Here is a 16,767-nt window from a genome sequence, read left to right as displayed (position 1 = left end):
GGGAATAAATAGTAATGCTTTGATAATAGAATATTATTTTATCACACCAGAAACTATTACTTGAGAAAAGTACTAAGGAAACTATGGAATCTGCCTAAGGTGTCCAGAGATGAAGAGGGAACATCTGCTCCCACCACCCCACTAGTTTGAAAGTCAGTGGTGAGAAACAATAAAGCAGAAAATGTGGGAAGGAAATAGTGGGAAGGAGCTTATCCCTTAAGTTTTCTTCTAGGAGTTTTATCACTTACATTCAAGTGTTTAATAAATTTTGAGTTGATTTTTGTGGCTGTTGTAAGATGGGAGTCCAGTTTCATTCTTTGGCATGTGGCTATCCAGTTTTCAAAAAAAAACCACCATTTATTGAAGAGACTGTTTTTTCCATCTATTATGTTGTTGACTTTTTGTCACAAATTGATCAACCATATATGCATGGGTTTATTTCTGAGCTATTATGTTCCATTTCTGCATGTACCATGCATCTTAATTCTTAAGTAAATCAGTAATTAATTAAACAAAAGTGATGATACTCATAAACAAATGTTTGCAGGGGGTTGGAAGGCAAATTGAGGTGACAATCTAGACTCAAAAGTACCACTCTATATGAATGCTAGCTGAATATGATTTGTAAATTCGAATGGCCTTTTGTGGAAAAAAAAAAAACCCAGAAGCCACTACTTTAGCTTAAATCAAATTTAAAAACTGTCAAGAAGAATATTCAAAGTGAGCATGAGATTGAACATCTTGAGGGTATTCATCTCTATCTCCTGCATTAGCACAATGACAAGTACCCAATAAATACAGGTGAATGAATGAATGAATCAATGGATCTTTGTCAAAAAATTAAACTGTGCCCATGATTGGAAATTGCAATGCCAAAATTAAAGAATTATTTCCATTATTGAATTCATCTTGGCTTTCAACCTCTTGGCTCACAATACAATGGGCTTACCTCTGCCTGATAGGCTTCTCCTAGTATCATCACTAGTTAGGTTCATAGAACATCCTCGCAGCAGACAGAAGAGACAGAATTTTACCATCTATTTACCAGGCAGGAAAGAATTAGAATGAGACAACTAGTAAGCTTTTTAATAATAGGTCTAGTAATAATAATATGATGTTGAATTAAAAATAGGAGAGTAGTACTAATTAGAAATGTTATTATTGAGTGTTTTTTACTATTAAAAAATAAAATGCTTAAGAAATACAATTGGTTGGCTCTTTAATACAATTATTTAAGAATTACTTATAAAGAAATGCATTATCCAGTCATTTCTGCTATTTTAATAGTTCAGTGTATTATAATTTATGATCATGGGATCATGAAATACATGAGTCAAAATTATCTTAAAGTCATCTAATCTACCCCACAAACTAAATGGTTCAGAAAACTGAATCCTAGAAATGTTAAGTCATTTACCCAGGATCACATACCTTAAGAGAGTTGAAAAGGCAAAAAACAGATTTCTTCATTCCTACTCTAGGATTCTTTCCTTTATACTGCCTTGTATCTGATATTCATAAACTATAGAACTTCAATAAATATAAAATTTTCTAGATACATTACATAGCCTAATACATATTTATAAACAATATTAAAATATAAACATTTTTAACTATTTTACAAACCTACAGTAATCAACACAGTATGGTATTGACATAAAAATAGACACATACATCAATGGAACATAATAGCCAGAAATAAACCCATGCATATATGGTTGATTAATTTGTGACAAAAAGTCAACAACATAACAGATGGAAAAAAAAGTCTCTTCAATAAATGGTGGGGTTTTTTTTGAAAACTGGATAGCCACATGCCAAAGAATGAAACTGGACTCCCATCTTACAATAGCCACAAAAATCAACTCAAAATTTATTAAACACTTGAATGTAAATGATAAAACTCCTAGAAGAAAACTTAAGGGGTAAGCTCCTTCCCACTGGTCTTGGCAATGATTTTTTTTTATTTGAAACCAAAAGCAAAGAGAACAATAGTAAAAATAAACAAGTGGGCTACATCAAACTGAAAAAGTAAAAAGCAAAATCTTTTTGTACAGCAAAGTAAACAGTCAACAAAATGAAAAGGCAGTCTACTACATGGGAGAAAATATTTGCAAATCATATATCTGATAAAGAGTTAATACCCAAAATATATGAAGAATTCGTACAACTCGATAGCAAAAAACCAAACAATCTAATTTAAAATGAGCAGAGGATCTGAATAGACTTTTTTTCCAAAGAAGAAATACAGATGGCTAACAGGTACATGAAAAAGTGCTCAATATCATTATTCATCAAGGAAATACAAATCAAACGCAATGAGATATCATCTCACAACTGTTTTAATGGCTACTATCAAAAAGACAAGAAATAACAAGTATCAGCAAGGATGTGAAGAAAAGGGAACCCTTGTACACTGTTGGTGGCAATGTAAACTGGTACAGCCACTATGGAAAACAGTATGGAGGTTCCTCAAATAGTAAAAATGGAGTTACCATATGATCCAGAAATTCCACTCTGGATATTTAATTAAAGGGAACAAAAACACTAACTCGACAAGATATCTGCACTCTCATGCTCATTGCATCCTTATTTATAATAACCAAGACATGGAGGCAACCTAAGTATCGAATGGATGAAGAAAGTGTGATGTGTGTGTGTGTGTGTGTGTCTATATACATATATATGGAAAACTTGCCATTTGCGACAACACTGATGGACATTGAGAGCATTATGTGAACCAAGCGAGGCAGAGAAAGACAAATACTGTATGGTCTCACTTATATGTGCAAACTAAAAGGAAAAAAAATAACCCAACTCATAGATACAGAGAACAGACTGGTAGTTGCCAGAGGTGGTGGTTTGGGGATGGACAAAATGGGTGAAGGGAGTCAAAAGGTACAACCTTCTGGTTATAAAATAAACAAGTCAGGGGGATGGAATTTATAGCATGGTGATTATAGTTGAAATACTATATCATATATTCAAATGTGTCTAAGAGAGTAGATCTTAAAAGTTCTCATCCCAAGAAAAAAATTTGTAACTGTGTGGTGATGGAAGCTAACTAGACATTGTGGTGATCATTGTGCAATATATACAAATATCAAGTCACTATGTATATATCTGAGACTAGTACTGGTACATGCCAATTATATAGCAATAAAAAAGAAAAACAATAGAAATATTTCCTTAACAAATCACCTATTTTTATAAAGCAAGTTAAACTATTTTCTACCCAAATACCTTCCTTAAATGGATTAATTGTTGTCTCCACAGCGCACTTTTATTGTATGTTTCCATCCCAAAGAAGCTGAAGTAGTGAGGATTACATTAAAGTTTAATGCAATACAATCCTGTGACTTTCCCGAAATAATAATAGCTAATCAAAGTTCAAACTACAATCCAAATCCCCTGCCTTTTTTCCAAAAGAGTCTATGACTAAATATAACCACATTATTTACTTTTGCTTATCTGCAAAACATTTTTGTAGAAGATACTGGTTGGTATTGGGGCACCCGAGTGGCTCAGTTGGTTAAGCATCTGACTTTTGGTTTCAGCTCAAGTCCTGATCTCACAGTTTCATGAATTTGAGCCCCATATGGGGCTCTGAACTGGCAGCACCAAAGCCTGCTTGGGATCTTCTCTCTCTCTCTGCCCCTCACCCATTCACGCTGTCTCTGTCTCTCTCAAAATAAATAAACTTTTTTAAAAAAAGATACTGATATTGCTGTATACAGATTTCATTTAAAAAGATAAGTCCTGATGCCATCAAAACAATGAAAACACATTTTTGAAAGGAAAGGATTTTCTTTCAAATTAACATCTACAAATAGCCTATCATTTCACCTCTGTATTTTCCTATCAAAGGAAAGTAAGAGACACTTCTACATGAAAAATCAAGCAACCTTCAGAAGGGTAAATTGTTGGTAAAGTTGTTAAGAACGGCACTGAGCACTGTGTGGAAGACACATACAAAACTCACCTAACACTCACATTGTCCTTGTATGATGGCATCGCCGTAGCTTTTAAAATTATGAGGTAGTCTTTTATTAATGAACTTTGCAATATTAAAAGAAATTACTCCTATTCTGTCGGCAATGTGCATTCTTTGCATTATTAATCTCTCTAACCCCTTCATGTCCTTACTATCTAGCTATAAAAACACTTGAACAAATAATAGAGCCCAATAAAATCCTTCATTGCAAAGTCTAAGAAAAATGCTACATGAGGTCCAAGACAAGAATAAAAACATTCCCTATATTCCAAGGAAAACAGCATTCAGATTAAAGCCAATTTATAGTGAGGTGGTTTTACAGGGCTTTGTTTTTTCACTTCAACTTGGCCTTCTCGAAAGCTTGTGAAGGTTACAATGCTTATTCACAAGAGTCTCTTCATTATAAATGGCGAGATATGTCAGGACCAACAAAGCAATCTGCAAATTATTAGGCATTATATTCAGCCACGTAGTTATAATGTACAGTCCTCAGAAATGCTAAGGATGGATGGTGTATTCAAATGAATTGATGAAATAAATCATTTACTAGCTGAACTTTGATTTTACAGTATACTTTTTTTCAATTTAAAGTTTCTTAACTCTCTGAAAACCTCCAAAGTGTAATGCCAACCCATTAGCAATCACCAAACTCATTTAATTAAAATCAAACATATTTGAATTTATTTATTCAACTTTTACCAGATCTATTATTTCTCCATCCAGTGTATTTTTTGTTCTACACCATTGGTCTCAAATATCCATTCCAAGAATTCTAAATGAGACTGATTAATTAAAAGGAGGCCAAGAAACAAATTCAGTCAAAACTTTTGCATTGTACTTTTCAGCAAACTCATATTATCAATTGTCTACAAAATGAGTCCTTAACAATTAATGCACCCATGAAAACAGCATAGAACAATGCATCAATGAAAAAAGAAAGCAGAAAGAACCTTCCAGCAGCTATCAATGGATAAACCAAGTCACCAATAATGGCTGAGTAGTTCCACACTTCAAAAACCTGAATATTTACCCTTGAAATTTTCTTGCCTTAAATTTTCAGTTAAAAGAGGGAATAGTTTGGAAAATTCCCATTAAAATTTTTTGTCTATACTAAATATATCATACAGATTCATAAAGTAAAAGCAGGGAATCCAGATTTCACAAACTAAAGAACAAAGCATGTACATCATTATTATCAAAAGGGTGCTGATGATTGAGTAGCAACTGCATGTCCGTGACCATCATAGCACAAATCTAACCTCCACATACTTTTACTATCGTAATGCAAATCCAAGGTTTGTTTGTGAAAGTCACAAAGATTCCATGGAGTTGTCCCAGAAAAAAAAAAAAAAAAGGTTTTAATTCATTCATTTAAAAATGTTATGCTTTGGGTATCATGCCATGTCATGGACTGTCTGGGCTTCAGGGAGAAGAAAGACAAGACTCTGCTCTCATTAGCCTAGGGTGAGTAACAAAAAGAAATATGGCTTCAAAAGGACTTTGTATTTGATCTTCCACCCTGTGAAATAAGCAGGGCAGTTATTTCTAATCCTGGCTTACCCACTAAGAATCCAAAACCCTGGGAAGAACCACTTTTTCTTTAACTCCATTATTATGTGGAACAACTTTTACTTGAACAAAATTCATCCATCTCTGAGTTCAAGATTATTGTATATGCCCCTGTAGTTTACCAAGATTAAAACTAGAATGATTTGTAAATGTGCTTACTGATCAAAGAACCCATAAAATTTAAGAGCTAGATAGCAGCTTGCTTACTTAGAGAATAACCTTGTTATTTTAGACAGGGAAACTGAGAACCAGGAATCTGATCAAACCATACAGCTATTTGGAAGTAAAATTAGTATGGGAAGCAAGGCCTCCAAAAAAGATGAGTGACATTTCCAGAATACTACATTGTACCCCAAAGTTTCATGCTTTCATAGATACCAGAATGTTTCCTAAGAGCACAGGATATTATTCATGTCCTCTCTGGAGAAGAATATTGCTTTTCATAAAGCCTAAAATAGCCTAGAACCTCCTTTGAAAAGCAGGTGAAGATAAAATAAAACCTGCATTAAATGGAGGTAATGTGTTTCCTTAGCTAATAAAAAAAATAATAATAACCAATGGCAAAATCATTTCACATGAATTGAAAGGAATAAAATATTACTCAAGTTGCAATTATCTGTAAAGAACAGCCATTCCCTAAAACAGCACCTTTGAGGAAATTGATTGTTTCTTTATGCCCTTTGTTTATACATTTTTCTTAGACTTAATGTCTGACAAGTGACCATTTCATTATCATAAGATGCCTCTTCTCTTTTCCAGAGTTGATTCCTTTCTTCTATGTGCTTAACAATAGCAATAGGGTTCATATCTTTCAAGTACTTAAAGGAACCTTTGTTTCCAAGCCCAAAGTGGCTCTGTGGTTGGGTTTCCTGACCCAACATTTTGCCAGTTTCCCAAACATTTTGCTGTTGATAAGAGACCATGTATATTTGCTGAAATGCTCATCACATCTGTCTTGTTTTCTCCCAATGGTAAATAAAGAATTTGTATATCTTCCCAAACCAAGAGAGGAGAATCGTGGTTATGTACACACAAGTTTATGGTCCAAGGAATTTTACCTAAGTAGTAATATTTTGGTTTGGGGAAGATCCCTGTTCATACCCCTTCCTTCTGCCTGGACCTATGCCAATCTATACAGATATCAATCTACTTACCTCAGAATGGAAGCTACTCAGGATTTTTTGTTTTAAAAATGACACAGTGGTTAAGAGCATAGATGTGAAAACAAGACAACCTGAGTTTGAATCCCAGTCTATATAACTTTGTATGAAATAATTTTTACTTTTTGTATCTCAGTTACCTTACCTTCAAAAATCTCGGTATTGTTCCTGCTTGATGTGATAATGCAATGAGATAATTCAAATAAATATTAAATTATACTTATTTGGGGGCTTAGAAGCAGTGCATAACAGAGTAAGATAGCAAAGCAAGTTAGCCATTAGAATTTCTTCTTATCTTTTCATCTGAAAGCATTCAGGCTTTCTTTCACATGCCAGTGATTATATGCCTTGTCCTCCACTTTGCTTAATAGTTTTACAACCTCCAGGGTCATCTACCCTCTCTAAACTATATCTAAAAGGAATGATATCTGGGAAATAAGAGAGCTATCTGTTATTACTTGGTGGAAAGAACAGGATTTCTCTGTACTGCTGCCTCACCTCAGTTAGGAACAAGCATGGAATTCTCTATCAAAGAGGCATGGTAAAACTTAGGAGAGCTAAATAGCAATAGTAAATGGTGTGCCTAATCTTTTCTGCATGGTAGGTGCTAGTCTAAGCACTTAACTCACTCTCATACTATGGGGCTAGTAGTAGAAATAGCATCCCCATTTTATAGAAAAAGAGTCAGAGGCAAAGCATCTTACCCAGAGTCACAAAGGTATCTCGTATTCATAGTCTTGCTTTTCACTGCTCTATTACACAACCTCTCATTGTAAAAGGTCTCAGAGCAAATCTAGGATAATATAAATTTTTAGGAGAGCTGCCTGAGGATCCCTATCAATTCCATATTCTAACTGTTTGAGTCCTTTCAGCATCCACCTCTAGATATGAGAGTGCCTAGTCTTTAGATGACCCCAGACTCCAACCTTCAAGCCACCCAGAGTGACCCAAGATGAGCAGAGAGGAGCTATCCCCATCAATCCTTGGCCAACTTGAAGATTCATGAACAAAATAAATGCTGCCATTGTTTAAAGATACTAAGGTCTGGAGTTGTTATATAGCCATAGTAACCATTACAAACCCTCATGTGGGAGCAGTAGACTTATCTTAGGATAAGTGCAGTATATAGTAATTGCAACAGATAGTGAACAGGTATTCATTTTTTCCATGATCATCCTTACTGAGGACTACTGGACGGGAAAGAACTTTAGCCCAGAGACAACTACACACATGAAAAAACAATAAAGTCTATTCCCACCTTGCCCATCTCCAGAATATCAACGGAAACATACCATGCAAAACAAATAATAAGCACATGAAACTGGGTTATAGAATAATAAAGATTATTTGGTGGAAGAAAAGGAAAATGGAAACAGAAAGAATAATTATTTTTAAAGACTCACTTTAATGAGCTTTACATCAGTTGTATATAATACTTTACATAATGTATTAATTATATTATTATGTATATTATGTATTTTGTATATAGTATTAAAGTTAACCCTATTAAGGAGGTATTATTATTATTTTACAGATAAAAGAACAGACAATGTTCAGGACTGTTAAGCAATTTGCTTAAAGTCATATAGCTACCGATCAAAGTCAGGTCCATCAGATTCTGAGATTAATAGAAAGCTGTTTTCTTCCATCTGAAATTCTGGATTTTTCTGCCACATTATGATAAATTCATCTTTCACCCCACCCCAATATAATAAAGCTGCTAGAGCTCTTCATTATCTAACCTGAGATACAGGGATAAAATATATATTTCAAACTTTAAAAGTAATACTTCCATTTTTCTAGAGAGAGAGAGAACAGTTTTTACAGCACCATGTGAAGCATTGGCTAATGGCAGGTGGCATTAGGGACAAAGTTGAATGAACACAACATTAACAATTTACTTTAAATGGTTTTTCAATTGAGGAAAAAAGGAAATGCCAGAGGCTGTAGGTCAGAGGTCAACACCTGCCCCTCCCTCCACGTGTCCACAGACTACAACATCTCATCTGCTGGGAAATCATGCACTCGGATGTCAGTCAAGCCAGGGAGCACCAGGCCTTCCTGCCAGCGACTGCCAGGTCTTAGCTTCCTGGATGCCACTCAGCATCATCGTGTTCCTCAAAAGGACTCTTAACAACCCCTTACATGGTGGCAAAATAAAGGCTGAGTATGACTTTACTTGGGGAGCAAATGTTTTGATGCCTCATTGGTGCAAAGTGACATGTATTGCTTACCAATGTGTGTTCACAGAAGTCCTAGGGAACATAGAAGAGAATGTCCCTTTGTAAAATGTAAATATTTAGCAAATATTGAGTACTCACCATGTCTAAGAGCTGTTGTTTATTGACGAAAACAAGCTTGGGCTTTCAGCTTCTAGGGGATGATTTCCTTTTATCCAAAATCCTAGATGAACAACAACAAACTTTTTTATTGCCTCCATAGGACTGCAATAGAGAATTTTCCAGTCCCCAGTTCATTTATAGGAGGTCCGTTTAATTCCAGCCTTGTATTGGTAGCTGAAGGGCTTATGGCCTTTACTGCTCTTTCTTAATAGAAATTAAAACTAAAGGTCATCAACTTTAAGACTTATATCTGGTTCCTATATTCCTATAAATTGTTCAGCATCACACCCTCTCTTACTTTGGGTTAACTCTTATTTCTCACTACTGTGAATTTCCCCATCTTGAATTTGAGCTCAATTAATTTATTTTAAATATTTAATTATTTAAGAATTTATTATTAAAGTAATTTTAGTAAGCATTGGAAAGAACTTTTATACATTAGCTTAGGCTGCCTCAAGAGGGAGGGTATATGGGAACTCTCTGTACTTATCTTTTTTTGCAACTTTTCTGTAAATCTAACATTATTTCAAACTTAAAAATTAAAAACATTTATATTTACATTCCTCTGGATTTTATGTTATAAGGAAAAATCATGGGGTTTGGGATCAAGCAGCCTGAAGCCTGGTTTCATCCTTTATTAGTTATGTGACTGGGCAAGTCACTTAATCTCAATTTTCTCTGTTGAATAGACAACCTACTTAATGGACCTATTACAATTTTACAATTAGACAAAATGTGTAACAATTCACAAAATCACTTCTTCTATCTCCACCTCTTATTCAAGAATATTGATAAACTGAAAATCACTACTTTCATGTGATACTTAACCAACTTACTCTCTTATTCTCAATAGTTGTTTGCTGAGTTTAGACATACTGAAAAGCTGAAGCTAATTTTCACAACTTAAGATGTATCTGGTCAGTTTTAGAAAAACCATTAAATAAACAATTTAAAATATGTAATAAAAAATATATTTAAAAAATCAAAATGCCATATTAGAAAATACTCACTTCATAAAAGAAAGCAGCAAAGAAGGAAAAAAGAAACAAAAAAATAGGAGACATACAGAAAACCAAAAGTAAAATGGTAGACATAAATCCCTCTCTATCAACACTAACATAAACTTAAATACATTAAACAATCCAATCAAAAGTCAGAGTCTGTCAGACTGGATTTGAAATATGATTAAACTATATGGTGTCTATAGGAAATACAGCTTAGATTCAAAGACACAAAAAGAATGAAAGTACAGTGATGGAAAAGACATATCATGCAATCATAAGAAAGCTGGAGTGTACTGATATCAGAAACAATAGATTTAAAAAATGTTATGAGAGATAAAAAGAAGCATTTTTGTAATAATAAAGAGTTGATCCAATTATAAACATATAGTTATCTAACAACAGAGCACCTAAATACATGTTGCAAAAACTAACCAAAATTAAGTAAAAAATGGACAATTCAAAACTAACAGGTGAAAACTTCAAAGCCCTTCTTTCAATCATGACTAGAATAACTAGGCAGAAGATCAACAAGAAAATATAAGGTGCGGTCAACCCTGTAAGAAGACGAGGCCTAACGGATATCTATAAAACACTTTACCCAACAGTAATAGTATATACATTCTTCTCAAGTGACACAGCACATTCTCCAGGATAGACAATTTAGTAGGGCAGAGAATAAAAATTTAATACATTTTAAACTTTTAAACTGATACAAAGTATTTCTCCAATCATAATGGAATGGAATTAAAAATCACTAACAAAAAGAAACTTGGGAATCTCATCAATATGTAGAAAGTAAACAACATGTTCTTACATAACAGATCAAAGAAGAAATAAAAGGGGAAATCATAAAATACTTTTAATACTTTTAAATGAATGGGAATGAAGACTCTACATAGAAAAATTATATAATGCTGCTAAAGCCATGCTTAGAGGAAAATTTGTAGTTTTAAATGCCTTTATTAACAAAGAAGAAATATATCAAATCAATAATCTAACCTTCAATCTAAGACAATGGAAAAGAAGAGCAAACCAAACCTAAAGCAGATAGAAGAAAGGAAGTAATAAAAATCACAATGAGCATTCATGAGATAGAAAATAGAAAAATAGAGAAAATCATTGAAACCACAACTTGACTTTCTGAAACATCAATGAAATTGACTAATAATTAGCTACATTAACTGAAAGGATATGATTCAATTTACTGATATCAAAAATAAAAGACTTTGTTACTGACCTTACAAAAATAAAAAAAAAAATTATTATGAGCAACAATATGCCAATAAATTAGATAATAGATTTAATGAACAAATTTATAGACAGAAATAAACCACCAAAACTGACTCAAGAAATGAATACAAAATATGAATTATCTACAACAGGTAATCAGATTAGTAATAGAAAAAAAGTCCAACAAAGAACAACTCAAGGCCATATGGCTTCACTGCTGAATTCTACCATTTAAGGAAAAATTAATACCAATTGTTCACAAACTCTTCCAAAAAGAGAAGGGAAGGACACTTTTTATAAATCATTCTATATAACCAGCATTACAATGTTTTTAAAATCATACAAAGACAACACAAGGAAGAAAACTACAGACCAATATCTTTTATGAATATGGAAACAAAAATTATCAACCAAATATTAGCAAACTGAATCTGGCAAAACACAAAAAGAATTATACATTGTGGATAAGTGGGATCTATCCGACCTATGCAAGGTTGGTTCAATATTCATAATGTAAGAGCCCACATCAATAGAATAAAAAGCAAACAAACACATAATCATCTTAATAAATGCAGGAAAATCATTTGATAATATCCAATACCTTTTCCTGGTAACATTCAATGAAATAAGAATAGAAGGGAACCTCCTCATCCTGATAAAAGGATTCTATGAAAAACCTACAGTAAACATTATATTTAATGATGAAAAGACTGGCTGCTCTCTCCCTTATATCAAAAACAAGAGAAGGATATCCATTCCCAGTACTTCTACTCAAAATTATAATAGGCCTAGCCACACCAATTAAGCAAGAAAAAACTAAAATATAAAGCATCCAGATTGCAATAGAAGAAATATAACTATCTCTATTTGGAGATGATATAGTCTTTTACATACAAAATCCTGAGAAATCCACTTTTAAAAAACCTATTAGAACTAATAAACAAGTTCAGCAATGTTGTCATTTCAATGTACAAAAATAAATTGTATTTCAATACACTCTCAATAAATAATCCAAAATTTAAATTAAGCAAACAATTCCATTTATAAGAGCATCAAAAAGAATAAAATACTTAGGAATAAACTAAAAAAAGAAATACAGAACTCAGACTTTGAAAACTAGAAAATATTGTTGAAATAAATTAAAGAACAACCTAAATGAATGGAAAAACATCCCACGTTCATGGATCAGAAGACTTAATATTGTTAAGATAGCAATACTCCCCAGATTTATTGATTCAGTGTAATCCCTATCAGAATCCAGCAGACATCTATGCAGAAACTAACAAGCTTATTTTAAAATTTACATGAAATTATAAAGGACCAAGCATAGCCAAAAGATTCTTTAAAAACAACAAAATATGAAAGACACACAGCTCAATCTCAAAACTTATTACTAAGCAATGATAGGGGTGCCTGGGTGACTCAGTCAGTTAAGCAGCTGATTCTTGGGTTCCTGATTTCAAACCCTGCATGGGGTCTCTGCACTCACTGCACAGAGCCTGCTTCAGATCCTCTGTCTCCCTCTTTCTGCCCCTCTTCCCTCCCTCCCTCTTTCCCTTTCTCTTTTTCTCTCAATAATAAACAAATGTTAAAAAAAAATAAGCATTAATAACCATATAACCATGACAGTGTAGTATTGGAATAAGGATAGATATATAGATCAATAGAAAAGAATAGAGAGTCCAGAAATAAAATCCATTTGTATATGGTCAACTGGTTTTTGACAAGGGTACCAAGTCCACTGTTGAAATGTCTTTTCAATAAATAGTGCTGGAATAATTATAGCAAAAGAATGAAGTTGGACCCTTACTTCACATGACTTTAAAAAGTAACTCAAAATGTTCAAAGACTAAATATAAGAGCTAAAACTAGGGGCTCCTGAGTGACTTAGTCGGTTGAGACTCTTGATTTAGATTCAGGTCATGATCCCAGAGTCTGGGGATCAAGCCCTACATGGGCTCCACACTGAGCATGAAGCCTATTTAAGATTCTCTCTCTCTCTTTCCCTGTGGCCCTCTCCTCTGCTCTTGCTCTCTCTCCCTCTCTCTCAAAAAATAAAAATAATTTTTAAAAGAGCTAAAACTATAAAACTCTTATAAAAAAAAACCACTAAGACAAATCTTCATGAACTTATATTTGGCAATGATTTCTTATATGACACCAAAAGCACAAGAAACCAAAGAAAACACACAAAAAAGTCTGACTTCATCAAAATTGAAAATTTTTGTGCATAAAAGAATATTATCCAAAAAATGTAAAGACAATCCACACAATAAGAGAAAATATTTGTAAATCAGATGTTAATTAAAGGTCCATTTTGAAGAATAAGTAAAGAACTTACAACACAAAAACAACTCAATTTTTAAAAGGGCGAAAACCTTGAATAGACATTTTACCAAAGAAGATATACAAATGGCCAAAAAGCACACAAAATGATGCTCGATATCATTTGTCCTTATGGAAATTCAAAACCACAATGATATGTCACTTCATGCCCTTTGAGATGGCTATAATAAAAAAAAAGGAAAGAAAAGATAAAAAACAAAAAATAAGCATTGACAAGAATGTGAAGAAGCCGGAACCCTCACACATTTCTGATGAGAATGTAAGATAGTGGAGTCACTGTAAACAATTTTATGGTTCTTCAAAAAGTTAAACATAGAATTACTATGTGATCCAGTGATTTTACTTCTAGGTGTATACACAAAAGAATTAAAAACAGGTGTTCAAACAAAAACTTGTGCACAAATAGTCATAGCACTATTTCAATAGCCAAAAGAAAATACCCAAATGTCCATCAACAGAAGATTAAGCAAAAGGTGGTATATATACACACACTGAAATATTTGGTCATAAAAAGGAATGAAGTATGGATACAACAACATAGATAAACCTTAAAAATAATATGCTAAGTGAAAGAAACCAAACATAGACACAATGACCACATATTATATGTTTCCATTTATGAAACATCCAGAACAGAGAAATCTATAGAGACAGAAAGTATAATAGTAGTTGTTTAGGGTTTGGGAGATTGGGGTTATGAAGATGATAGATAAAGGGTAGAAGATTTCTGTGTTGATGAAATATTCTATAACTGACTATACTAATGGTTGTATATATCTGTGAATGTACTGAGAAAACACTGAATTGTTGACTTTACATAAATAAATTATATGGTATGTGAATTATGTCTCCGTTAAGCTGGCTTTTTAAGGGGGTAAAACTTCTAACGCCATCAATTATCACCTGAGCTATCTTTTCAGAGAAGCTGGTACCTTCCCAAAGACTTTGTCTCTCTGTCTCTCTGTCTCTCTGTCTCTCTCTCTCTCTCTCTCTCTCTCACACACACACACACACACACACACACACACACACACACACGCATGCCCTCGTGTCAAAGTGACTTAAATGAAGCTCTGAGGGACCTAAGTAGAACAACAGTGGATATGTATGCAGGGAGAAGCTTCAGATTAAATCATGCACATACTATGTGATTCGCCTGGGTCTGATACAGTCAGTTGAGTTTAAGAGCTGAGGCCAGGCTTTGTCCAAATTAGAAAGCCATCTTTCCCTGAGAATCTGGTCTACTCCCCCAGAACCTAGCCTTTGTGGAACTTGTCCCCTTAACTGGTTAACAGGAAATCCCTGAAAAAGGGTTAAAGGACAATTTAGGTCCGAGCCTTAATGGAAAGTGTGGCAGGTGAGTGTGTGTGGGAAGGAGCAGGAGGTTGTTCTTTGCCTTTTATAACAAGCCTCTGAAGAAACTTTGCTTAGTAATTAAGAAAGTGATGTTTTGAGAAGGGGGCTATTCCATCAAGTAGGATGAAATGTTTCCAGAGGCCTTTGGTTCCTGTATGCTCATGTAACACAGTTGTCACCGAGTCCTGACATGTCCTTCTTCTTTCCATGGGCTCTGCTGAGCTACAGCCACCTTGATGTATCCATGCAGTGGAACAGCCTTCTCCCCATCCCAACACATTTACCCAAAAGTATTCACCACACTCATCCATTTAAAGAAAAATAAAAGAGGAAATCTTAAACACACTGTTTCTGAAGGGTGGTTAACTCTTGATGTTCACTTGACATTATAACAAAATACTAAAGAAATATCCATAGGCAAGATTCTTCTAGAACTAGGTTAATATCTAAATAGTTGGAAAAACATGCATTTTTGGTCCTCTTGTTGAGAACTATACAAGACCACACAAAGTTAAAGTATAGGATGTCCATAAGTATACACGTATGGGCAAATATACATAATGCCATCAAAGATATGTTTAATCTATTAAATTAAAATGTGATCTATGCTTACAGACTTTATGAGCACCCTGAAAATACTCAGATAAGAAACATGATGAAGATTGCCTTATACCCATCCTAAAGATGGTTTCATTTCTTTTTTTTAACAGAATTTATTTTATTTAAATCCAAGTTAGTTAGCATATAGTGTAATAATGGTTTCAGGAGTAGAACTCAGTGATTCATCACTTACATATAACACCCAGTGCTCATCCCAACAAATGCCCTCCTTAGTATCCATCACCCATTTAGCCCATCCCTCCATCCACCTCCCCTCCAGCAACCCTTAGTTTGTTCTCTGTATTTAAGAGTGTCATGGTTTGCCTCCCTTTCTGTTTTTATCTTATTTTCCTCCCCTTCCCCCATGCTCATCTGTTTTGTTTTTTAAATTCCACATGAGTGAAATCACATGGTATTTGTCTTTCTCTGACTTATTTCACTTAGCATAATACACTCTAGTTCCATCCACGTTGTTGCAAATGGCAAGATTTCATTCTTTTTGATCACTGGGTAATGTTTCAGTGTGTGTGTGTGTGTGTGTGTGTGTATGTGTACAACACATCTTCTTTATCCATTCGTCAGTCAATGGACACTTGGGCTCTTTCCATACTTTGGCTACTGTTCATAGTGCTGCTAAAAACATTAGGGTGCACGTGCCCTTCGAATCAGCAGTTTTGTATCCTTTGGATAAATACCTAGTAGTGTAATTGTTGGGTCATAGCGTAGCTCTATTTTTAATTTTTTGAGGAACCTACACACTGTTCACCACGGTGGATGCACCAGTCGGCATTCCCACCAAAAGTGCAAAAGTGTTACATTAAAGGTAATTGCAGAATCACAAAGCCTTAGGAGATGCTCAGGTTTTATTGATATTCTGATAAGGAATTAAAGCAGAAGGTTTTATCTCATAGAACACAGAAAAACTTTATACAAAAACATATAAAATATAAAAATAACAATCTCCACTATACCTGCCTAGCACAGCTTGAAGCCCACCATCTATCCCTTGAGTATCCTCAACTCCTTGGACAATGTGAGTTCACTTGAGCAAACCTCAAACCTAGAACTAATTTCTTCCTAGTGTCTATACCCACACCTAAATGACTAATTCCACAAGAGAAAACATGGTAACAACTTTTGCAGTTTGTTGCCACCACAAATTCATT

At 34.0% G+C, this 16,767-nt stretch overlaps 1 long non-coding RNA gene across 1 annotated transcript in view; it reads right to left on the bottom strand.

Moving 5' to 3' along the window:
• LOC132671704 (uncharacterized) overlaps window positions 1-16,767 on the bottom strand; it is a 258,767-nt gene that overhangs the window by 72,137 nt on the left and 169,863 nt on the right. The window contains exon 2 of the long non-coding RNA XR_009607225.2: window positions 9,045-9,126. This is a non-coding gene — a long non-coding RNA (uncharacterized LOC132671704). The remainder of the gene's footprint in view (window positions 1-9,044; window positions 9,127-16,767) is intronic.

Source organism: Panthera onca, chromosome C1 (assembly GCF_046562875.1).
Source record: "Panthera onca isolate mPanOnc1 chromosome C1, mPanOnc1 haplotype 2, whole genome shotgun sequence".
Lineage (NCBI taxonomy): Eukaryota > Metazoa > Chordata > Mammalia > Carnivora > Felidae > Panthera > Panthera onca.
The sequence above is the reverse complement of the archived record's forward strand: the minus strand, read 5'-3'. Positions and strand labels throughout refer to the sequence as shown.